Source organism: Haliaeetus albicilla, chromosome 11, assembly GCF_947461875.1.
Source record: "Haliaeetus albicilla chromosome 11, bHalAlb1.1, whole genome shotgun sequence".
NCBI lineage: Eukaryota > Metazoa > Chordata > Aves > Accipitriformes > Accipitridae > Haliaeetus > Haliaeetus albicilla.
Window position 1 is genome coordinate 14,127,400 of NC_091493.1, and position 24,633 is coordinate 14,152,032.

The following is a 24,633-nucleotide window of genomic DNA, read 5'->3' on the forward strand; positions in this document are numbered from 1 at the left end:
GAAGTCCAGGCAAGAGAGAGAAGATTGCATAATTAACCCCATTTTATTACTGGGACACACAGGCCCTCTCAAGAGTCTAAGCAATCTATTCAAAGTTACTTGAGAAGTCTGGAGGGGAAGAATTAGCTGAATCAGACAACCACAGCCCCGAGTTCAGTGACCCAAAGCCAAGCCTCCTGCCCTCTAACTGAACACTTAACTCTTGCCAGAGAGAGCCCGAACATGTAGACAAAAGACTCCCGCGGGTCGGTAAGCCAGCTGTTACTTTGCCAGCTGCTGCTGGGAGGAGCTACCCATGCGGACTGTTTTGCATTCTCTGAATGCATCTTGTTGTGGCACAGGGCCTTGCAGTATTTAAAAAAAAAAAAAAAAAAGTATTTTTGAAAGTACTTCAATTATTTTAAAAACCTGAAATAGGTTCCAGACTGCAAATATTTACATACATTCTTAACTTTATGCACAAGGAGTTCAACCAAGTTCAAAAAACCATTTTTATGTCTAACCTTAACTATGTACATAAATATTTACAGGATTGTGACTTTGATTTTCCTCCCTTGTGCTCAGTACATCACCTGGTTCTTGAGTGGCTGGGGTCAACAAAGCGAGCTGCTTTCTCAGTTTCACACATTATCCCTATCCTGCATTGCCTGGCTTGCAAACAGAGGAGGAGCAACATAGAAATCCAAAACCTAAAAGCCCAAGCTGCTTTTAAGTGGTGAGCATTCTGCAAAACCACTGTCAAAGAACTAGACTGAAATGTGAATAACTGTACATATTTTGAAATCTCACACAGATTAATTGGAGCAGGGTACTAAATGGATGCTGTAAAATCATTTTACTCTCTTCCTACAAAAACTTACATAGGAGTTACTTACACAGGAGTTAGCAACAAGGCAGCCCATGTGCCTCAGTGGCCATTTCCCTGGTGTGCACACAGATAAAGCCTTGACCTCTACAGGCAGGGGGGTTTAAATGAGTTTCAGGATTAAAAAAAAAAAACAACAAACAAACAAAAAACCCAACCCACCCAAAAAAACCCTTTTTTAAAAAAAAAGTTTTTTAAAAAAACTTTTAAATAGTGTAATCTAAGTTTTATTCACAATGATTAAAACTTGGAAAGATACAAAAAGAAGTTTGGGGAGCATAGGCAGCAGCATACCCTTCCCGGATCCCCAGAGTAGGGCACAGCACTTCATTCCCAGGAAGCTGGGCTGAGCCTGCTCTTCGCCTTCCCCACCAACTCGTGAAATACAGAGGGGGAAAAAGGAAGGGGAACATAAAAATTAAAAAAAAAAAAATTAAAAAATTTGTTGTATGCAGCTCAACTTTCCAGTGTTGAAACAAGGCTCAGTCAGTTTAAACATCATACTTTCTAGCCTCTTCCTTCTTCAGCATCAGTCATAAGAAACAATTAGAAATAGTAAGTTAATGATGTTAATATGAATGTTACTTTTAGATGTTTATGTGTTTGATAGCACTTGTGCTTAGCTACTTTAACTATTTCCTCCCATAGACCAGCTCATCTGCCAGTTTCCTCTGTTTGTGCAGAGCCTTTGATAGTGAAATAAGACAGAAGAAAAATTAAATGCTTTAAAGTATATGCATTCTGGCTTTAAAACCACAAAGCCTGGCAGAGTGATTCACCAACAGTCAAAATCCCCCAAACAATTTTCTCTTTAAAAGCAAATTCAATATTTATTTTGTGCTTGAATATAAATAATGTCTTTTAGAACTTTTTATTAATTTGTAATACACTGAAGTCTCACCATTAATTTCTGAAATCTGTACAGTTCTTGCAGCTACCAGAACACAGCATCCCATCAAGTTCTAGCCCAAATTTCCCAAACATGACATTAACGGATGCAAACAATCTCTTGTCTTGGATAAGGCTAGAGAAGGAAAAATCAAATGTCTGAACACAAAGTGATTTCAATAATATGCTATAAGCGTTTGATATATTAATGAAAATGATTTTAAACAATACAATTTCACTAAATTCAATCAGTGCTGCTCAACAGATAGTTACAAACTATCACCATGAATAATAATGGAAGGGGCTTATGCTATGTTACTCTTAATATCTTGACACACAGAAAGATTTCAGCATGGTGATTTGTTTGGAATATAATTAAAAGTACCAACCACAAAAGGAAAAAGCAAAACATTTGCAAAAATGAATCTGTGCTCTTGATTTTTAGAAATGGTCTATAAACTTGAAAAACTTCAAAGAATTTGGAGATGTTTAGATGCCTCACTTCATATTATTTGAAAACATCAAATTTTCAGAAATGGCATGCATTATTGCACTTAATTGAATAAGAGCCTGTTTCAGGTATTTTCAAGAATCAGTTGCTTTATAAAAATAAGCATTTTTCAGGAATTCATGTTTTATATAAAAACAAAATTTTGTCAGAAAATGAAGGCAAGGCACGAGGACACTGACAATTTCTGTTTTCAACCGTAAGTAATTTTATTTTTTGCTGAGGTCTGAGAATAATTTTGATTAAAAAAAAAATCAAAAAAGTAACTGGACCTGTTAAAAGTTATTTTGCAATAAAGGTTGGCAGTACAGAACATCCGCATACAAAGTTATCAGCTGTATTCTGATTAGAACATGATTTTCTTCACCAAAATCTTTATGCTGTGTTGTACCCCAAACAGCAATCTACTCAAAATCTGTTCACAGTATAGGGACAAAGCCTAGACCCAGGTTACCTGTCTATGTTTGTACTTGTTATCTTCAGGTATCATGAATGTTTCAGGAGAATACTTCACTGAGATTGCTTAAAGTGTCCACAGTTAAATGCACACAAATACTGGCCAGTTTAAGGTTCTCACTTGCTTTTATTCGGGGAAATTTTCTCCAAAAGCTGAAGATGACCATTTTATGCGTTTCTGTTCAACAGGTCTGTGGCGCCTCATTCACACAAGGCATAAAGAGAGAGAACATCCTTTAATAACTAACACGTGCCAAATAATCAGGGAGGACATTTAATTCCATAGCAGCGAAAGGCACCCCACAGATATAACTCATCTACACCCACAAGCTGTCCAGAGCAACTTATTGTACAATCCCCAAGGTGATAGAGCCACTTGCAGGCTGATCTGCTAGCTCAAGCCCCGGCACTCAGAGCAACAGAACAAACTAAAAACAGAGCGCAAAGAAACACGGCATGCCCCGGTCCTTAGGGAACATAAGGAAAAATACTTTAAAATCACAACCAGCATTTAGACAACACAGTTTAATAATAAGGGTTATTTGTATCCTCATGGTGCTCAGGAGCTCCAGCCACCAACCAGGGCTGCCATCGTGCCAGGCACTGCACAACATGCAAAAGGCACCATTTCGGCACAGCTCCTTCTGCGGCACTTCAGCCCCCAAACGAGGCTCTAAAGCTGCAAAAATTGAGCAGGGAGCAGGAGAGGCACGGAGCCAGGGGCTGCTGCCAGCTGGCCTCGGCGGAGGCCGCGGCTCCCGGAAAGGAGCCGCCTGCGCTGGACCGCCTGCCCCACGCGGGCACCAAGAGGAGGTCACCCACCACCCGCAGGAAGGGTGGGAAGAGCAGATGCTAGCGGGAATACTTCAGCGCTGCAAACGGAGCCTGGCTCCCCCTTCCAGGTTTTAGTCTTCGATCTCACCGTGCACTTTGTGACAATACATTGCGGCTTTTTCCACCACCGATGGGCGTGCTAGAGGTATCCTCTAGCCACACCAACCATAGGGGAGGATGGGCTTCAGGCTTAGTGCCACCTCCTGCCAGATCGTACAGTGTAAATTTCTCATGACCCAGGTTGACAGAAAAGGAAATAACCCATTTCACTCGAAACACAGTTTGTCCAAAAAAACCCACCACTCTCCCCGCCCCCCAAACCAACAAAAAACCCCCAACGTAAGATCCCGTAAGATCCACAACAGGGCTTCCAGTCTGCGGAAACCAGAGCCACCTTCTGCAAACATTTCTAAGAGCCACGTGGTGTGGGGGACTTTGTCTGAACTGGAGAAACTAACCAATGGGTCGGACCACAGCTGGTTTCAGTGCCAGCTCACACACTACCTCCCACCTCGCAGGAGGTACAAGGGAGCGTCAGAAGGCTCGCATTCTCCAGCGATCCCAAACTACCCATCCCAACCCCAGGAGAGCACCAGGCAGCACCAAAACGAGGATGCTCCTACACAGCCTGGCCTGGCATGGGGAGGCACAAAGCTGCTGGGGGACTGCTCTCTGTGGTGGGTAGCCCTGGCCCTGCCACGCTTCCCTGGTGCCCTCAGCTGCAGACCAACAACTCAGCTGGAGCCTGAGCCCTTCCAGCATCACTTCACTTCTCCCGGTTGCATTGCCGGAGATGGCAGAAGCCTCCAGCCTCCCAAGCTCATACATTCGATGAAGGGCTTTAGGCAGGAACCAGCTGGAGCCAGGCAGGGGCACAGTCCTGCAGAGCTCTCTTTGTTTGGTTCTTGTTTTCAGGACTCCTGACCAGTTCCAGGGGCTGTACTAACACACAACAAGTGGCGCCCGATGTCGGGAAGGTTACATGCAATTTATGTTTTAATTTAGCGAGAATCTACCTGCCCCAGCAACAGATGCTCTGGTACTAATAGGAAAACGAGTTTATGCAAATCAAAATATTGTGGTTTTAATCACTTGATCCAATCTATTTACGAGCTGGGTTTATTATTTTCTGCTAATTGTGAGGCTGTGGATCCATCTGACTCTCCTAGGCAGGAGTGCCAGTTAAAGTACTCCTTCCCACCTCCACACCTGCCACACAGCTCGGCTTCCCAGTCTGCTGCTACCCACATAGTACTTGCATGGTGATTTGTGTGGCCACACAGGGAAGCAGAGTGGGGAACTGATCCAAGGGGCTGGGGGCAAGAAGGAAGAACCTATACAGAGACACAAAAGGGGGTTTTGTTTTCATCTTCATCAGTTCACCAGTCTGATTTATTGTGCACCTGCACAAACATTGATGCTAACGCAGCATAAGGGTCGGAATAACATGCAGCCGGGAACTGAGAGGCTTAAGTAGTCCTGACAGTGTGAAACCACAGCCTGAGGATGGAAACAGGGATTGTCCATCTTTCTCACAGACTAGCATGTTTATACTGGGCATCATGGTACAGCTCCCACAGTATTAATAGTATTTTCTATTCCTGGCCAGGAGAAGTGAATGAGGAAAACCATAAGAGATGCTGCCCCATACTCAAGCTACCCACCCTGGCGTAGTGATGGCCCCTTGCTTCTGTGTTGCCCTACCTTTCCCGGTGCCCGTCGACCCCGTGCCGGTGGCATGGCCAGCACCATCTCCAAGACACGCAAGTTCTCACCATCTTCCTAAGGAAGAGCCAAGTGGCACAGATGGGACTCAGCACACCCACACACCTTCCCTCTGCAGCTCCTGTCAGCAGAGGTGATGGGGAAAGGGCAGGACCATAGCCACACCAGGGACAACACAGTCAAAGCCCCATGCTGCTAGCAGCAAAGCTTGAGCAGTTGCATGTACTCCAGCTTATTTTCTAAAAATCACCATGCCATCAGCTGATGAATGGTACCCTTCAGCAATTTCAGTATTAAATCAAGTGAGGCTGGAAAGAGGTATTCTGTTCAACAGGACTTAGACAAAAATGCACACAAACGTGTGTTTGAACACATTATGTATGTTACATAAAAACACATAAAAATAACTTCTCTCGGACACTTGTCAACTTCAGAAGAACATTCTGCAGAAGAAAAAAAAAAAAGCATTCCTGGAAAACCAGGCTGGTGTACTGTTGTGAGATGCACGCAAATGCTCACTGTTGTTTGGAGGAACTGCAAGGTGGCTGGAGACCCTGAGGGAAGTGTGACAGCCTGAAGCCTGTTGAGCTGAGCCCAAGGGGAGGTCCTGGCCCTCCCACCAGCCTAGCTGGGGGTTCCCAATGGTGCCTTTCATCAATACAGAGACCAGGCAGTCACACAGACAATGGTAGAAGTCATAGCTAACTTAGCTGAAAACGAACCTTAACAAGAAAACAAACAAACAAAAAATCCAGCCACACAAAAGAAAACTAAAAACATCCTAAAAAACCAAGAGCCTTTTCTCAAACAGTGACCTGACCCTGCTGCCTAGTGGGGGTGTATATGTAAATTGGGACCCACAATTAATCCATATTTAAATAATTCTGTTTAAAGGACCATTTCTTAGGTATGTTTTATTTGTATGATTTAAGTAAACAGTTAATGTACCAGAGGAAGACAACTGCAGTCTAACCATAAGCATAGTATAGCAAAACTGAAAGCATCGTCTCAACTGCTTGTAGATATTCAAGTACAGCTTTTACAGCTGGGATGGGACACCACTGCCAGGCACACTTCACTGTCATCATATCTACAGCTGCAGAAGTGGCAGCGCTTGTTACATCTCCTGGTGTACGCATTTTGAACCTGTGTGCTCCCCAAGGCAGAGAGCGAGGTGGAGCCTCGCACCTCCACCAGTCACGCAGCTCCCCACAGCTGGGGCTGGCCCTGCTCACACTGCAATTCTAACAAGCTCATGTGTGTCAGCAACTTTTGTCCTGTCCCAAACAATCTGAAAGCATATGAATTCAAACAGGTAGTCTTCCAAGATCGCATATTAAAGCTATAAATGCCTGCCAACTGCAGTAGCTTTCTGGAGCGTGGCATTGGTCTCACGCTCACTTGCCTAAGGAAAGTGGCAGTAACTTCTGGTCATCAAAACTTCTAAGCTTTTAATTTATCAAGATTAAAGTCAATTAACCAAAACCCAAGAAATTAAGGTTGAATTATATATATAAAGGACCTCAACATTTTAAAACATATTCTGTCATGTTATGCTTTTAGCTATAATTACTGTACAGGACATGTGTTTGACACTTATTTTTTAGTGTTCAAAAAATATTTCAGTTGCTAGCTCTTTGCCATCTGTTTCCTATCATTATTTCATTAAAATAGTTTTCATTTCTCTCACAGTAGAAGAGTAAGATTGTTTTCTGCGTGACTAGATTGTCATCTCCTTTACTTAAAGGGCATCATTCCAGCTTATTTATTTATTTATTTATTAAAGAGGCATATGCACCTCCTTCCACCCCCCCCAGCAAGGGCTAACAAATCAAGCTAGTTTAAAACCAGCCAAATGCATCCCCTTCTCTCCACCTGTCAAGAACACTTCTCCAAAGTCTCTGAGAAAACTAAATAACTCGTCAGCTGCAAAAAGCATGGGGATTTTCCTCCCAGAAAGAGGAAACTCGCACTTGAATACACCTTGGATAAAAACCAAGGTCCAGCGTACAACAGCAGCTTACACCATGCAAAACACTTACCATTCCCAGTCAAAATACTAGAGCTCAAAGGCTTACACCACCGTGACTACCCGTGCAGGGGCAAAGTCGCCCACATACAAGGAAGAGATGGTTTCTGAGCAGTTATCAGGAGCGAGTGCAATAATTCTTACCTGGAAAATGCTGTTTGCAGCTGCTCACCGATTTGTCAACGCACACACACTGCTCTCGCCTCATGATTTATGATGCTCTCTCCAGCACTGAGACTTCTATTACTGTCCTCGTTTATTGCCTGCAGCTGTCATTCTCACCAACAATTCCACAGTTGTTTGTAGGTGAGGTATCAAAGGTATTTAGCGTGCACCTAGAGATGCAATTTTAATCAAACCTACTTGCAGGCAGTATTTAAATGTTAGAACAACTGCACAGAGCGCAGCAATTAATGTGGACTTGACCAACCAAAATTATGACAGCCAGAAACGTTTGCTCATAAATGCCTCAAAAGGATGGATGTCCAACAGGCCTGCGAACACCTGCTGATTTGTAAATGAAGATAAAAATAGTACCCATAGATCACAAATCCTTCCGACAGGTATTTGAACGCACAATAGATATATTAACACAAATTCAGCAATTTCACTTCTATGGCCAAGATGTCAGTAAGGTGGTAAATCCAGCTACACCTTTCTCACCACATATTTTTCCTAGCCAGCTATCTTCCCCTTAGACTAGCCACGCTTTCCAGCATCTCCTAAAAATCTGCTGAATCGGCCCATTTTAGAATAACAGTAGTGGAGGGGGAAGCAGATTTTACATCCAGCAACTCCACTTCTAAAACATCTCAGTGTGTTTTCTAGACATTAAAAATTTGCAAATCAAAAAGTTCTGACCCACTGCAGTCCCTCCTTAACTTTTTAAGGAGCCAAAGATGCTCGATGATTTGTAAAACAAGCAAGCACTGTTACTAAGCATGATAACCAACTGCACCACCCTGCTTTGAGGGAGGGTGGCTAACAGCCTCTGGGTGGGAACTGGACCTACCACCACCGAACACGGCATGAAAGCACAACAGAAAGTAAAAAAGGAGTCATGGAGCTAAGCCTAATACTACTTTCATGTGTACTCTAAAGCTCCAACTCCTTAAGTCAACTGATTATAACAGCATCTCTGTTTATTTAATGAGTTTCTAGTGCTTGTGATTCAGAATGAAACTTGAAAATATGAACCCTAAACAAGACCCTAAAAGGCAGATCTTGTAAAAGAATGCAAGTTTAGTGTTATTTAAAATTGTTCTATAGGCCCGGCTTCTGGGGGCCAAATATTTTAAGGCTGGCAGTCTTAAATTAGTCTAATCAGTACTCCAAGCACCGAAACTCACTTTCTGTATTTTAAGTTCCTTTCTTCAACACCATCCACACTGCACCGCTTGAAAATGCCACTCAAGGCAAAAACAACAATTGTGAATTTACAGTCAAAAGGTAGCCTGAAGGCCATCACTGTCATAGCCCAGCTTTATTTGTCGCTGAACAGATAGTGTCAAAATACAAACTACAAATTAAACACATAACTCTCTAAGTGGAAAAAACGATGATGCATTTTACTCTATTGTGATAAAGTATCAAAGAACCTCCGGTGTTTGGAAGCTGTTAAAACTTGCAATGTATACAGATATTGATTAATCCTATTATCTCTCCATGTTCCAGTCCCTTCAACCAAGATGATGGGGTCACATTGAGAGAAGTGCACAGAAGTGAGCAGTCACTAATTGTGAGCCCACATTAAACCATTAGTTGGTGTGCAACAGCCTGCTTTGAGGTTAAAAAATAAAATCTGCTTTTAAATAGAACACTAATTGGAGCACATTTCAGAGTTCAAGAATATATGACCTTCAGACTATACTGAGGATGCATTTCAGTCATTTAAATCCACAATATACCATTTGTCTTTCCATAACATTTATTAGGAAAATAGGTCTGAATTGGTCATATACACTTCATTAGGAAAAAAAAAATTAAAAAAATCCACCATGCAAAAGCTGAACTCACCTCTGGTTTTATACTTTTTTCAAATTCGTTTTTTTATTTCAGCTTTTACTCTACCCCCTGAACCCCTTCCTATATGTAACTGCAGAATGCGTATATTTGGGTGGAAGTAACATAACTATAAAGAGTACACACAGTATGTGCTTTACATATATTAGCTTTGATCACAGAGAAAACATTTTAGCTAAGTCACTCCACTCCTCTGCTGTGAAAGGTCCATTCAAATGGAAAAGTTAGATCCAACTACCTGGCACTCACCTGATGTGACTGCACTGCACAGATGTCTCTGAAAATCAGAGACAGAGGATCCTTACTGTTGAAAGCATCCCTGAGATTCCTCACTCCAGTCACTCAGGAATTGGGGCATTTAAATAAATAAATAAATAAATAAATAAATAAAAATCACACACCCCCCCCAACCCAACAAAACAAACACAAAAAAACCCCACAACCACCACACACAAAAATCCCATACAACCAAAACCTTGAAACTTCCTCCATCAATCATTATCTCATTTTTCTTAATACTGGACAAGAAAATATTTTACTGCCAATGGGGGAAGGGGACTTGCTTTTTTTTTTTTTTTTTTTTTTTTTTTTTGAAAACCTAACACAGCTGAGAGGACTTTCAAACTCTAATTGCTCTTAGATTCAAACACAGACTCACATCCTATCCCTGGATGATCTTTTTAGGATCTGGTCACCCATGCGTACATGTATGGTTCTTCACTGACAAACAACGCGACTCCTCTACTTGTGCAACTTGCATTACTCATAGGAAATCCTTGGCAGAGGCAGGCCAACGTATGTTAATTACCAGGTTGCATTATAATAGGTCTAACATCTTGTTTCCCATCCAGGGTTTTAAAATAAATGGAAACAACAGTCTCTTTGGATAAAAAAGTATGTATTTTTGTATCTCAGGCTAAAAATATTCTACATTAAAACCACAAATAGATCAACTGCCAGAGAATTCCTGCCTCTTTGGTGTTTCTTTTGGGGGGGGTTTATCCTTATTAAACAAAGAAGCCAGGCAATCTTTAAGAGAGGCTAACGTATGTGCATTCATTTTTCATTTCCTACAATATATCCTTAAATTGGGTGTAATAGTGAAAAGGGGAGCTTGACTCCCCCATCTTTTGTTTCTTCTATAAACAGTTTACCAGGTAAAGTTGGCTACCAATTCCTACAGCAAAATAAAGCATAAATTCATGAACACTTAGTAGTGTGAATAGAGCAAAGATATACTTAAAAATATATTTTTCATATGACAGGAGATATGTATTATATTTCTTCATTTTATGATTTAATATGCTGGGATATTGCTAGGACAAGATGCTGGCAACATTACAAGTATTTTTGATTTACATTTCTCTTTACTGAGGAGGCGGCATTTAGGGCCATAGCTGCAATTTCAGACAAAGGACTAAGACTCTACACTGACATGCTGTTTCTTTTTGGGTGACCAAATTCAAAGTTTTAAATCTGAATTTCAAATCATATGATACCATAAAACTCCCAGAAACATTAGAAGTTTCACTGAAATTTTCAAAACACTAATATTCTAAAAATAGGCACTGGTACAAGACTTTCTTTCACAAAAGGTTTTGCAAAAAGTTCATGCATTAAATAAATAATTTATACATGCATTTAGGATGCAAAACCTTTTAGAATAAAGTGAAAACGCCGTCTCAGAATTTTTATTTTTTAAAGTGATGAAACAAATCTAATGACAGAACTATCATGCAGCTGTGACCGGAAACCTACTAGGCATCCTCCTCTCCTCCTTCCTCACCGGAGACTCCCAGCGCTGGGTGCTGCGCTGGTCCCCGCTCCCGAAGGCTGAGCGCCAGCCAAGAGGCGCCAGCGAGGAGCAGACAGATGGCGGCCAATAAGGAAACTATCACGCCATCTTAGTCACCATGGCAGAGCCTGGGCACCACACAATAGCAGCCTGACTATCGTCTACTTTACTCCTCATTTCAGCTTGTTAATATATTTACCTGCGTGTGTCTAGTGCTCCCAGCTATAGGGCAAACAGATGCGAGAGCTGTGTGAGGGGTACCAGTCCAGTGCCACGTAGGGCTTGTGAGGACCCACCACAGCCAAGCGTAGTGCTGAAGCCTGAGATCCAAAGGTTACGAACTAGTGCACTAAACCAGCGTACTAACCGCCGCTCGGTCGCAGCGGTTATGCTCTGGGTTAGCTAAGAGGAAACATGCCAAACTCTTCAAAATGGATGTTCAACATATCAATTATTTAACAAAGAAACTTCAGACAATTCCTAAATTTAACACTTTTTTTAAATTTATTTATTTAGAGACAAAATGACCTTGATATTTTGCATAAGGGTAAGACAAGCACAGTCCTGAATTTAAGGTGCCCATCTGCTCCCCCCCATCCAATTCCTCAAACCCAGGCTCTGAGCCCTCCAGCCACCGCCTCCTCCACTGCCCTGCAGACCCCGCACCTCCCAACCGATTACTTTACAAACAACAATCTGCCACGAATACAGGTAGAATAAAAATGATTGCAAATATTTTCAGGACCCATTTTAATCAAAAAGGGCCTGAACTGCTAACCATCCACAGCACTGTCCTTTGCAAAGCCTTTGCAGAAAGAGCCGCCGCTTCGCCCAAGCCTGTGCCGCGCCGAGCACCATCTGGTGTGCACCTTGGGGGGGCCTTTCTGCTCTCTCAGCTGGCACTGCTCCAGTCAGTGCCACCGGCCGCCGTCCCTATCGCCTCCACGCTCCCTGCCGCACAGACGTCGGAGGACAGGGCAATCTCACGCGAGTGTTTTAAAATATTTATCCTGTGTCCCGTTGCCGATTCCTTCTGAAGTACAAACAAGGTCTGAATGGCCTTCCCTTAATTTGTAATTCATACCCGAGGATCACACGGTATGCAAGGTTTGGTCTTGAAGGGAAGTATTTATACCACTCAGACACGTCCGAGTATGCCACCCTTCATGTGTAAGCTATATCTTTGTTAAACACCAGGATTAAGTATTTGTTATTAACAAACGTTTCAAAGGTTGCCTCGGATTTATTCTGCGCTCTATCTCTTGCTGGTCACCAGCAGCTGCTGTCATAGTTTTACTTGTCCTTTGGTAAAGAATAACAAGGCCAACTGAAACAGCGACTCCTGAGTTACACATAAACAAGCAGGTACCCGCTGCAGAGGTGGGACTTTGTTTACTCGGATTTTGAAGCCCTTCTGGGTATCCACCTTCCCACGCAACTCCTGTCCCCCCGCTGCCACAGGAGCTGCCGCGGAGCCCAGAGCAGCTGGGTCAGAGAGCCCCTCAGATCCTCCTTCCAGGCCCACCCCAAAGCAGCTGGGGGGGTGAAAGCCAGTGCTGAGCAAGGCTGAGCCTTCCCCGAGGGGTCCCCACAGCAGCGTGAACTGCTGCGGCAGAAGCAGGTCCGGAGCCAGCGCCGCAGCCTGAGCAATGTCGAGGGCAGATGACCGGCAAAGGACACACCACCCGCACGCTTACACCGGCAAAAAGCTGCAGGAAGAGGACGTGAGCCCAAGTGTTCTAACTCACAAGGCTGCTTTAACCAAGTCTTAGAAGGCTCCGCTAGTGACCCAAAATAACTTCTCCTTACATAATACTGTTATGATTTTAATGTGCGAGATGTCAGAGTTTTACAGTGCCAAAAGCCAAAGCTATGCATTCAGTTGGAAAGCTAGTAGGCTCCCATATCGAATGGTATCAAACTCCAGCTGGACTGGAACCCAATACTTTTTAAAACAGTGATGTAAATTCTGGGAGAAATCTCATACTTGAGAGGAGGACAGGAAAGGACTGAAGTATGGTTCCTGAAACAAATTTCTTAAAGAAGGACTGATAGCTGCTCTAAGTCTCGCCAGGTGAGACCTATCAGAGTAGATCTCTCAGAAGCAAGAAAGAAGGGATCTGTGAATGGGATGAAGTTGAACACTACTTTGTAGAGAAACAGCCTTGCTAACGCAACACACGCTGAGTTCACGTTTTCAGTCACAGAATTGCTACCCACATTTGCACGTATGTGCCCACTGCAACTTAGCGTCTTCATTTTCTGTGAAATAGAGAGTACCTGTATCTCAGTGGCAAGGCAGGACTTCATGGTTTTGTAAAGCACCCGAAGAACAGCGAACTGAACATGCAGATAGTCAGGATCCCAAGAGCATGTGCAGGACAAGAGTTCACTGGCCTGGAGTCTTTTTAGCACAAGCATTCCAGTCTTTAAAAAAAATTGTTTAATCAAATGTAAAGTGCATCAACCTGTGCTAAGTGTAAGAGGGAAGAAAAGCTTTCTTTGAAAAGGCTTGGGGGAAGCATTGGGTTGCTGTAAGGGAGGCCAACATAAGCTACACACCAGCTGTAAACAACTTAACTTCTGTGATCCCACTGCTGGGAAAAGGGTTATAAGAGCATTAAACACCGAATTTACAAGAAGGACACCAAAAGATTGGGTAGACTGCCTGACAGCCACATCATTCTTCTTCCCCCCTGCAAACCTGCAGGATAATAAACCCTTCTCTCTTTCGTATATAGATAGATATATAAACAAACTGCTCTTCCGAGAATTCAATGTCAACAAAGCCTCTAAAACTGCTTTTTAAAGCTTTCTCCTGCTTTTTTTTGGGGGGGAAGGGACATAACCAAATGGGTTTTCCGTTGACCTATGAATACATTATAGTTTTAAAATGAAAAAGTGACAGTGCTTTTTGTCAAACTACTCTAGCTGCAGGAACTTGTATTTTTACAATGTATTTTAAGCAAAAACATTCTCCAAGAAAGTTTTCCTGTTTATAAGGCTTTTTTGTCATTTACAACAGCCAAAATCTTAGAAATATGTGCAATGCTAGGGAAGACTAAGGTTTATGTTAAAGCCATGATATGTAAGGTACTTCTTAGTTTCAAACCATCTATGGGGGCATCCCATCTTCTGGCTGCACGAACAGCAGTACCGCTCAAACTGGGCACAGGGGCAGCAGGACAGCAGGTTGGCGAGTTCCTCTTGCTTCCTTGAGAAAGTGGCTGTAGTTGGAGGCGTGGGGGTCCTGCAACTGAAGACACGAGCATTTCCTCACCATCACTCAACTCTTTCTCCACCTCCCCGTCACACTCTCACACCTCTAAAATAACCAAAAGCAGATGGTAACCTTTGAGCTGGAGGATGCCCATCTACCGGGTGGATGTTGGACAACAACCATGCCCCAGAGAACAACATAGGGGAACAGTGTCTGCTTTGGTGATATGCAAAAGAAAAGTTGTAAAAACACCTTACAAGCTTAAGACAATTTCTACCTTTGGCGAGGTAGAAGTCATGACCAGACTAGGGGAAACCCCCCTTCTCAGCATCGGCCTGAGACCAAGCAGTTTCCAGGGAAGTCCAATTTCAAACCTTTTCAGGCACCAGCTGCCCAGCAGTAAGTCAGCCTCGGCATTGCCCTGCACTGCTCCCCCATCCCGTGATGCCCTTATTTACACAGTAAGCCTATATTTGATCAGTTCATCTGTTCTTGGAATGGGTGTTCAAAAACAAGAGAGGAAGAGAAACCTGCACTTCAGAATGTACTGATGGAGATGCAGGAGGTGTGTATTTCAGGGCAGCCTAAAAGGCTCTGCTGTTCTCAGAAGGAATGAGGAATACAGCCAATAAACAAGCAGATACTCATCAAGGGAACTGGTTTTGCTACTAAATGGCCAATTGAAGCCCCTACTATTCTGCCATGTATCTATGACACTGCAGCCCCAATAAATAAACCCTTCTGATTAGTTATGAGACTATCTAGAAACCTCCAAGATGGATACAATTCGCTTTGCCAGTCAGTCAGTCATGGCAGCCCTGAAGTCTCGAAGGAACAAAAAAACCCCAACAACAACAAACCCAAACCCAAAAAGACAACACAAATTTGTTGTCGACACACTGCTTTTTCCCTTACTCCTCAAACATGCATGTTTTTACCTAATCAGCAAAGATGGCAAATGATATTTCACAGGTAAAAAGAGCTGCGATACAAACAGGGCAGAGTTTATCCACATTTGTGCACCAGATCAAGCAGTTAGTATTCTCTAGTTAACACTATCCTAACCAAGCTGACTACTAAAATAATTCACCAGAAGAGTGTACCAGTTACCAGACAAAGAGTTGAGAACATCAGAGCAAGAAAGATTTGAAGACAACCAAATAAAGACAACAAACAGTTCCCATCCTGGTTTTGCATGACGCTATCAGATGCACAAAGTCTGTGGCTTTCATTCTCATGCTATCTTTGACGATACATATGTATCATCTACAGGCTGGAGTTGTTCCCCTTTCTGAAGTCAGACCCACAGCAGTGCTGCTTTTCTCCAGCAAAAAAAGGCTTACAGCAACCACAGTCCCTCTGTGCTCATAGCTAATACTGACTACCAAGAAACTGGAATATGGCTCTGCAGGGAGAGGACAACACCACTACCTATGGATCAGGCAGCCAGAGGATCGCCTGGGTAGGTTTCACAGGACTGAAGAAGGATGTCTTAGCATGAGGACATCAGTTTTATAAATCAGCTCTCCACCATCCACTGATATATAAAGTCAGGAAAAACAAAGTAAGAGAAGTAAATTAAAAAAAAAATTCAAATAACAAACTCCTTATAAAGACAAACAATGAGCAGTAGAGGCAATCCAAATCAACAGTTTTATGAAATTTCCACAGGTTTGTAGCGTCATGCATATTAATGGGCTTTGAGCGATTTCTTTTCCTCCCTCCCTGCCATGTTGAGCCAATAGCCTTCCTGCTTCACTCTGGGAATCAATTCAAAGCTGCTCTGTAAAGTCAAAACAAACGCTGGATTACCAACCAAGGGATACGCTTCCCACATTTATCTTAATGGAATGTTAACATGATAGCCTGTATGCGACTACCTCAATATTAATACACTAGACAAAACACAAAACAGCTCGATTTATTGAGTTATCTGTGGAAAGGACTGAAGGCTCTTTTTGAGCTTAGGTATTTCATTAGATCCCAAATCTTTTTTAAACAAGTGCAAACCGTCACCCCTTCCCCATTGGAAGGGATGGCGCTTGGCTGTTCCAGGATTCAATAGAGGAGTACAAATTACTTCTATCCTCTGCTACAGGTCTGAAAAGTATAAGCAACTGAAAAACTATAGGTGGCCCAGATCAAACAATCACCTATGTGGGCCTTCAGAAAGGCAGGTTCTCTTAAGAATGAGTCATCCCCTGTGGAGTAACTCGACTCCTGTTGACACTTAAAGAAGAAATTAGATGGAAAGTGATTTTGTCTGCCTAAGAACAACTTTTTTTTTCCAACTAGATACATAATACCCACACAAATTTGCCCTGCTCCATAAAGGGAAGGGTAGAGGCACTATACTGAAGCTCGCAAACCTCACCTTTGCAGGCAACGTAAACTTCAGTGCATCTTAAACTATTAGAACCAAAAATAACACGTAACAAGTGTAAGACCATCTCCTACTCTCATAATACACTACTGCCTCCAACAGTCGAGCTGTGGAGATCCATTACAACCCAATGCCTGGACATTTCTCTTGCAGCCTGAATCACGTTTAAAATATTCTAACATTAATCAAGCTGAATGCTAATGATCATGTGAAACCCAATGGAAATAAAGAAATTGAAAATTGCTACATAAGAAGTTTTTGCTTTTAGAAAAAGAAGTGGGGGAAAAAATAAATCAATATGACGAAGCAACATTTCAATTTACAAACCTTTTGTTTTTAAGCCAAAGACACCGTTTTAAAGCAGAAATGATTTCTAATACCACTGACAGCCTCAGCCTATCATCAGTAGGAAAGCTTGCATACACCTAAATTCAGTGAAAGGAAAACATACAATATCTGAGCAGGAGTGTATCAGTGCCCATTCTGGTGATCTGTACTGATGCACTGTTCACTGTGCTTTCCCATAAAACACACCTAAATGGATAAAGAGTGCTTGTCTTCCTCATCCCACAACAGTCAGTTGACAAGAACAAGCATAAACCAACTCTAAACTCTTCAGCAATATTCTCTTTCCGCTTCACCGTAATACAGGATAGGATTTCACAAAAATTGGTCTAACTAGGAGCGAACAAATCAGCCAATTGCATAGTGGTCAAATTTGTTACCACAGGCATTAACTGCAGTCCTACTTATTTATGGGAAAAAGGCTTCCCAGGTAAAGCCATCACAATCCCAGCTCGCTCCCTCCACAGCATTTGATCACCCACGTTGTTACAGCAGCACGGCAGGCACCACGAGCACCTGGCCAGCCACTACATCCATTTCTCATAGTCCCATTATCTCCTGTGCCACTGGAAAAAGGCTAGATCCCTGTTGTCCTGAAGCCTATCAACAACATTGTGGAAGGCAAAAGGAATTCCAACTTTGTTTCCCTTCTGGGATCTCTTTTTCTTCCTTTTCAGGAGAGAAACCAGGCTTTCCAGGCTACTAGTACAAACGACAAGTTGCTAAAAACCAAGCAACATTGTCTCCAACTATAGTATCAGTGATGTAACTGCCATCCCTGAGGGTTTGAGATTCGTTTCATTTTGGTTTTTTGTCGACACAAGACCTTTGGAGCCTATAAAAGTGGAAAAGATCTGGGGTAAAGGGCAAGCAACTCCCAAGAAAAGTTATGAATGGAAACGTGCTACACAGCCTCCTCTCCTTTCCACCCCTTGTAACTGCTGCTGATCAGGACAAATCTTTCACAGGCTGCAGAAACTGATCTATTATCTTTTGTGGGTTTCTTAAAATATTCCAAAAAACAGAATTGTATGCCACATTAAGATCGCAGTTTTATTTCATCTCAGACAGCACAAAACACTCTCTGTATATATACAGAGCAACTCACTTCTTTCCTGAAACAAAGTTTTCATTGATCCTTTGCCACAGACTCAATTATTGTTTATAATCATGATCAACATTTATTTAAGGTATTGTGGACTGTAAACAATGTAAACAATAAAAGCATCTGTCCATGTTGACATGAATGTCATTGGCAGGTTAGATACCTATATCGACTGGTCCTGAGGGCGTTCTTTTTGAATTCTGAAAGCCCAAAGTAAATTTACATTACAATTTACAGAATAATCTTTAAATCAGCCACCTTCTGAGGTAGTGTTATCTTGAGTAGATAAAAATCATAATCTGTCAATTAAATTCCAGGAAATTTTTTATTGTTTCAAAACATAATCCTAAAGACACTTTTGGGGGAGTGTATTTTATTTTTTTTTTAATGTGGGAGATTCTGCAAAATTCCTGGTCCTCCTCACACCCATGGGGAAAAATAATACTCTTCTTGTAATTTGGCAGTTACAGATACACATGTAAAAAAAGTAGAAATCAAGACATTTTAAGACAACATTTAAAAAGTAAAGATAAAAAGAAGAAAGGTCCTCGACTGTGCGATATTGAGGATTTCAAGTCATGTTTTCCATAGCCTCATTTTAAAAACGAGCAGCCTTTTCTTTCTCCTCCCCCCCCCCCCCAAACTCCGAGGAAAACAGTCACCAAATGCACTCAACTAGCCTCAAAGTCACACGTGCTCCACTGCAGATCTTGCTTTCAATGTGTCTTTTGTTTGATGGCTGGTGTTTCAACATCCTCAACTTGAACAGAAAAAGGTCAGAGCGAGTCTTCTGGCATTCACAGACCTGCACCAGGCCCCGCCGAGAGAAGATTGATGCCACCGTACACTTCCCCCAATCCAGAGAAGGCAGTGGAGGTTTGAATCCGAGACCAACTGTGTTTGTTAGAGGAATCCTTCTCCCAAAGACAGTCAGCGCTGTTTAGTTTTGCTCTGTTCCTCTGTGAAACTTTTCTGCTGGCGCTGGTAATACTTTTGAGTTACGAGTTCCGCCACCGTGCCACGTTACTGCCCCAGTATCGCGACCCGAACAGGTTCCCGCTAGTAAGAGGTTTTAGCCGTACATCCCAGCGAGAAGCTCTCTTCCCCCCCCCTCCTGGTTTTGCTTCACCTCTCAGTTACCCCCAGTGCCCTTAGGCCTGCCGCCCTCGCCTTGGCTCCCCTGCCTGGGGAGGAGAGGCTGCACCATTAACCTTCCAGTGTGCAAGGCCAAGGTCCATCTTGCAGCTGGAGAGAAGCTGTTGCTAAAGATTCCTTAAAAGCTTTGGCACTTCAAGGCAGTCGGGACTACTCAACCAGAGCTGGGAGCCAAAGCTTTGCCACAGCATTAATGGGCTTTTGCCCTTTTAAATTTTATAAGCCTGTCACCTTTCTGATGCGCACAGTTTTATTCAGAGTCCTAAATGGCCATTTCATATTTAAAAGAAAGCTTGCATAGGTAGCACCCTAAAACTACCCCAGGTCATTCATCTCCCCCGCTCCCCTACTGTCTCTTAGGAAACCTTTGATAGAGCATTTGTTCAGGCTGCCAAGTTAAATCCTCTTCTCTCATGTCAATGCATTGAAAAAAGCAGTCAGAACACCAGCTTCACTCAGGCCTGCTGAAGTAAATGGAGAAAACCAATTCCTCTGGCACTACAGAGCCATTAAGCCGTTTGCAGATTATTAACTGAAGCACAAAAACATACACCGCGCACAATCGGACGGCAAGGCAGAGCTATTCCTTAAGTTAGCTTCAGTCTCAATAAACCGCCTATACGGCCGCAATTTGTAATCATTTGTGCAGCTGCCGTAACTGTTTAGCGGGACCCCGACAACCCCAGACAAAAGCCGCTTCGCCGCGATGCGGGGGTCACGCTTCCACCGCCGGGCACGTTTCCCCTTTAATAAATATGGTGACGGGGGTTGCACTTGGAGCAGAAAACCCGAGACGCCTCCCCGCTCCCGTGCCCCTAATCGCAGCCTCCGAGGTAGCACCGAAATTAAACTTTACACGTGCAAAACAAAGTTTACAGTCTAAAAACCCGATTACAGTAACAACTTCCTCCCCCTGCCTTAGGCTGCCTTACTCCTTCCCCGCTCGCGAGCCAGCTCGGAGCGCTATCCCGAGCGGCACGGGGGGAATAAAAGCGTGGCTGGATGGCTCCTATTTTTATGTTTACATTCCTGAAGTGTCTTTTAACTGACTGCCATTCCCCCTCTCCCCGCGAGCAGCTCCGCCAGCCGCCCCTAGAAGCGCTTCCCCCGCTCCCCTCGCACAAAGGCGGGCGGGCGGGCGGCGAGCGGCGGCCGGGCCGGGCTCCCCCCCCCGGCCCTCTGCCCCCGCGCCCCCTCCCCTCCGCCCCGACGGCTTCCTGGACAGATGCACCGGGGGGAGGGAGGGGAGAGAGCGGGGGGGGGGGGGGCTGCTCCTTCCTCCTGCCTGGCGAGAGAGGCCCCGGTCCCAACTGGCTCCCAAAACCCAGACACAAGGAATCTGCACCCAGGCAAGCTTCCCGGAGCCCGGAAAACAGGCGCAAGCTCCCCCACGCGTCTCCCCAGCCCCACACGCGCGGCCGGGCACGCACACGCAGCCGGGCGGGCGGGCACGCACGCCCCGAGCCGCGGCCCCGGCCCCGCCGCGGGGCTCCAGCCCGCCCCGACGGCGCTCGCCCCGGCCGGGGGCAGCCGCCGCCCCGGCCCCCGCAGCCCCCTTTGTTTTTGCGGCGGCTCCGACGCCCGCCCGCCTCGCGTCGCGGCTGCTGCAAGTTAAGACCCGGGCCGGGTCCCCCCGCGGCCCCGCGGCCGGCCCGGGAAGGGCATTTCCCGGGCAGAGCCGCCTCCCCGCCGCCGGGCCCGGCTCCCCGCCCGCCCTCGCCCCGCTCCCTCGGCGGGGACAGCCTGCCCCTTTAAGAAGTCTCCGCACATTTTCTCCCCTCGCAGAATAAATATGTTGGTTTCTTTTTTTTTTTCTCCCCCCCCCCCCCCCGTACACCTATTTCCCCAGCGTGGCCGCTCCATTGTTTCTGCTCCGCCGAGACGCAACCCCTGCCCGGCCGCGAACGGGGAGGTGCGAGCAGGGAGCGCAAATAGACGCGAAACTTACCTACGGATTGCAAAGCAGCCTTGCAGCAGCAAAATAATAAGGAAGAAGGCAGGCAAAATCCTCTCTCCCCAACTGATTTGCAGCTCTACTCGCGTATTTTCAAATATATAATTTTGTTTATTCCCCCCCTTTCTTCCTTCTCCCCCCCTCGCTTTCTTTCTCTTTCTCCCCCCCCCCTTTTTTTTCCTTGCCCACAGACAGTGAAAAGGAGCTCAATGTTAGTGGGTGAGTAAGTGAATCAACTAGCAGAGAGCACAGCAAGTTGAAGTGTCAAATTACATTGGCTATTCTATTACCAAAGGGCCATGCTTTGTGGCTGCTGGCAAAATCTGTCCCAGATTCCTATCTGAAAGGGAGCTGCCTCCTACAGGGATGTTCTTTCCTTCGCCCTCTCTCCCTTTTCCCTCTCCCCCACCTCCCCGCAGCCCCCCCTCCCCCCAAATCACACAAAGTTAAAAATCTTAGATACGAGTTAAAATACAAATATTGTCTTACAGTCTATTTTAAGGCGGGGATTCTCGGTTTAGTCCTCCCGAATACCAGGCTCTCGGAAACCCTTCCACTCTGGCAACCGAAAGCAGAATATCTGTCCTCCCGTCTGTATTTTTGTATTATTAAACAGGGGAAAACCACCCCGGACCCAATATACTCTCAAGCGTGCTGTGCCTCCGTCTCCACCGCCTTCACGGGAGCATTTTTACGGGGATGGGAGGAACTACCGGGCGGGCAAGGGGGAGCACCCGGGAACGCCGAGACATCCCGCTGCTCCGCGGGTTTCACTCCAGGCGGCCCCCCCCCATTTATTGCCACCGCCGCCCCCCTCGGGGCCGCTGTTATTTTCAGAGCCGGGAGCTCCCGCCACCCAGGTAGGAGCGGGGTTCTCCCGAGGGTCCCCGCCCGCCAGCGGGGCTCTGCCGGGGAAGCCGCCGGGCCGGGCCGGGCCGGGCCGGGGAGGCGGCCCCGCCGGCGGGGGGGGCTGGGCCGGGTCGGGCCGGGCCCCCCCCGCCGCCCTGAGCGCGGCCCGCGGCGCTAACAATAGGGCGGGTTTGTTGGGGTTGGGGTTTTGGCTGGTTTTTTTCCTCCCCTCCTCAGGAAATCCAGCCCGATTTCCAGGGAGAAAATAACAAGAAACCGTCCTTGTCTGACGAGCACCAATCTGCTAAAAAACAACTCCCTCGACTTCTCTTCCCCTTGATAAAACACTTCCAGGACAATCAATATTTTATGATGAGTTGTTAATAAGCCTAATATATTCATCCCTGCTCCAACGGGGCTTGTTAGATTATGCAATTAAGATAAGCAATTTAAACAGCACTGTGCAGCTCTTCGCCGGTCACATTCGTCTTGTTGTTGGAGGAGGAGAACGATCTGGACTTTAAAGGGATGTCGGATTACTCGGGGAGGGGGGGAGGATTTTTTTCTTTTTTTTTTCATAACGCGTGCAGCTGGAATCGCGCGTTTATGTCGCTCTCCACGTCGGTAACCCCGCGGGCCTCCCCCGGGGGCGCTCCCGCCCCCTCCCCGAGCGCCCCCCCCCCGACGGCTGCCGCTGATTTACGTACTGATTTGCATGGGGCGGTTCAGCCGCGGGGACGGCGGCGAGCGGGGCCGCACCGCCCGCCCGCTCCCGCGGCCCCCCCGAGGGCAGCGCCCCCGGCGCGGCCCTCCGCCCCGCTCATTTACGCCTTCGTGGCTTCCCCGGGAAAAAAAAAAAAAAGGCAAAAAACCAGCAACTCTTCCCGCCGCTCTTCCCTCCTCTGCCAGCCGCCCCCCCCGCTCGCCTCGGGGGGCGCAGGGGGGGACCCTGCGGGCCCGGCGCTTGCGCCCCGCCGCCGCCCCCAGCGAGGAGGCAGAGCGGCGGCCCGCCCGCCCCGGTACCGCGGCGGCTGGGGGGGCGGGGGGCAGCGCCCTCCCCACCCCCGCGGGGGCGGTCAGCCGGTGGCGGCCGGCGCCTCCCGCCGCTCCGGCGCGGCTCCGGCTCCGCGTTTTGCGTGCGGCCGCGGTGTCAGCCGGGGAGCGCCGAATAACAAAGACAAGTTTGAGAGCAGCCGCCGCCGCCGCCGCACAGGCTGCCAGTGACGTCAGGGAACAATGCTGCTGCCAGCCAGCCCGCCCCGCGCGCGCCCGCCGCCCCTTAAAGGCGCACGGCCGCCCCGCGGGGCACCCCGCGGCCGGGGAAGGGAAGGGGCGCCTCTACCGAGCTCCCCCCCCCCCCCCCCCCGGCGGGGCTACACCGCCCGCCCGGGCGGGGAGCGGCGCCGATTCTCCGTGTCACGGCTCCCCGCCGTGCCCCGCGCGGCCCGGCGCCGCCTGGCCTCCGCTGCCCCAAAGACGCGGCGGCCGCCCGGGCGGGAGCCCTCGGCCTCCTCCGCCGGGCCGGGCCGGGCCGGGCCGGGCCCCCGCGGGGGCGGCAGGCCGCGGCCGCGAGGGGCAGGGCGGACCGGCAGCGGTGGCTGGGGGCGCGGGGCGGGCTGCGGTCGTGGCGACGCGGCCCAAGGCCGAGGGGCAGGTGCGGGAGCCGCAGGGCCGGCTTCCAGGTGCCGCGCGTAGGAGCCCCCGCTACCCGCCAGGGGAGCGTCTTCTTCGGAGGTCGGGGCCCTTCGGGGCTGCGGGATCACCGGGCAGCGCAGCCCCGGCGGCGAGGACCCGAGTGCCTCCCGCGGGTTTGGCCCGGGTGCCGCCCTCGGCCACTCCGGCAGCGACCCCCGCGCCTCTTCCCTTCTGCGGTGCGGTGCTGCCCCCCCCGGCCCCGGCCCCGGCCCCGGCGATTGCAGCCCCCGGATGAAAACAGCGGATACTGCCTAGTCAGTGCAGCCCCCAGCTCATCCCGCTCCTGCACAGCGTTTGCTGTCCATTATTAAAACAGGCACTGAATAAACCCAGCCTCTTAAGTAACCGACAGTGGCACTGTAGCAATATAGTCAGTTCCTGATAATCACACAGATGTCATTGCATCATACCTTAATAGTAAATTAATTTGCAGTTACTATTTTCTTTAAGGCATCAGCTTGGTAAACCGTCAAAACATCTGTCGGACACAGGCAAAGTCGAGCGGTAGGTTTGATGTTTCATCGCTTGAAACCATCTTACAGAAATATAAGATTAGAAAATTAAACATGTCTCTGTGCAGAAAAGCAATTACGAGGGCACAGCCTGTCCACTGTACTTAAGCATAACTTCCACTGATGTCATCCAGGCAGAAAGCAGATTGGTAATAACACATTTACCTTTTCAAGCTTTTCGTACTTTTGCGGGAGAATACTTTCCACATCACCGCATCGTGCAGCATTTACCAGCTGCATCATCCTGCCATCTTTCAGAAACTAAGTGGCTTGATCAGTACACGGCTAGGAAA

At 46.7% G+C, this 24,633-nt stretch overlaps 1 protein-coding gene across 2 annotated transcripts in view; it reads right to left on the minus strand.

Moving 5' to 3' along the window:
• The window catches only part of ZMIZ1 (zinc finger MIZ-type containing 1), a 361,777-nt gene extending 340,362 nt beyond the window's left edge, over window positions 1-21,415 (minus strand). For both annotated transcript variants that reach the window (XM_069796202.1, XM_069796192.1), the window contains exon 1: window positions 21,279-21,415. The gene's annotated coding sequence lies outside the window, so the exon portion shown is untranslated. The remainder of the gene's footprint in view (window positions 1-21,278) is intronic.
• Between the last annotated feature and the right edge of the window lie 3,218 nt (window positions 21,416-24,633).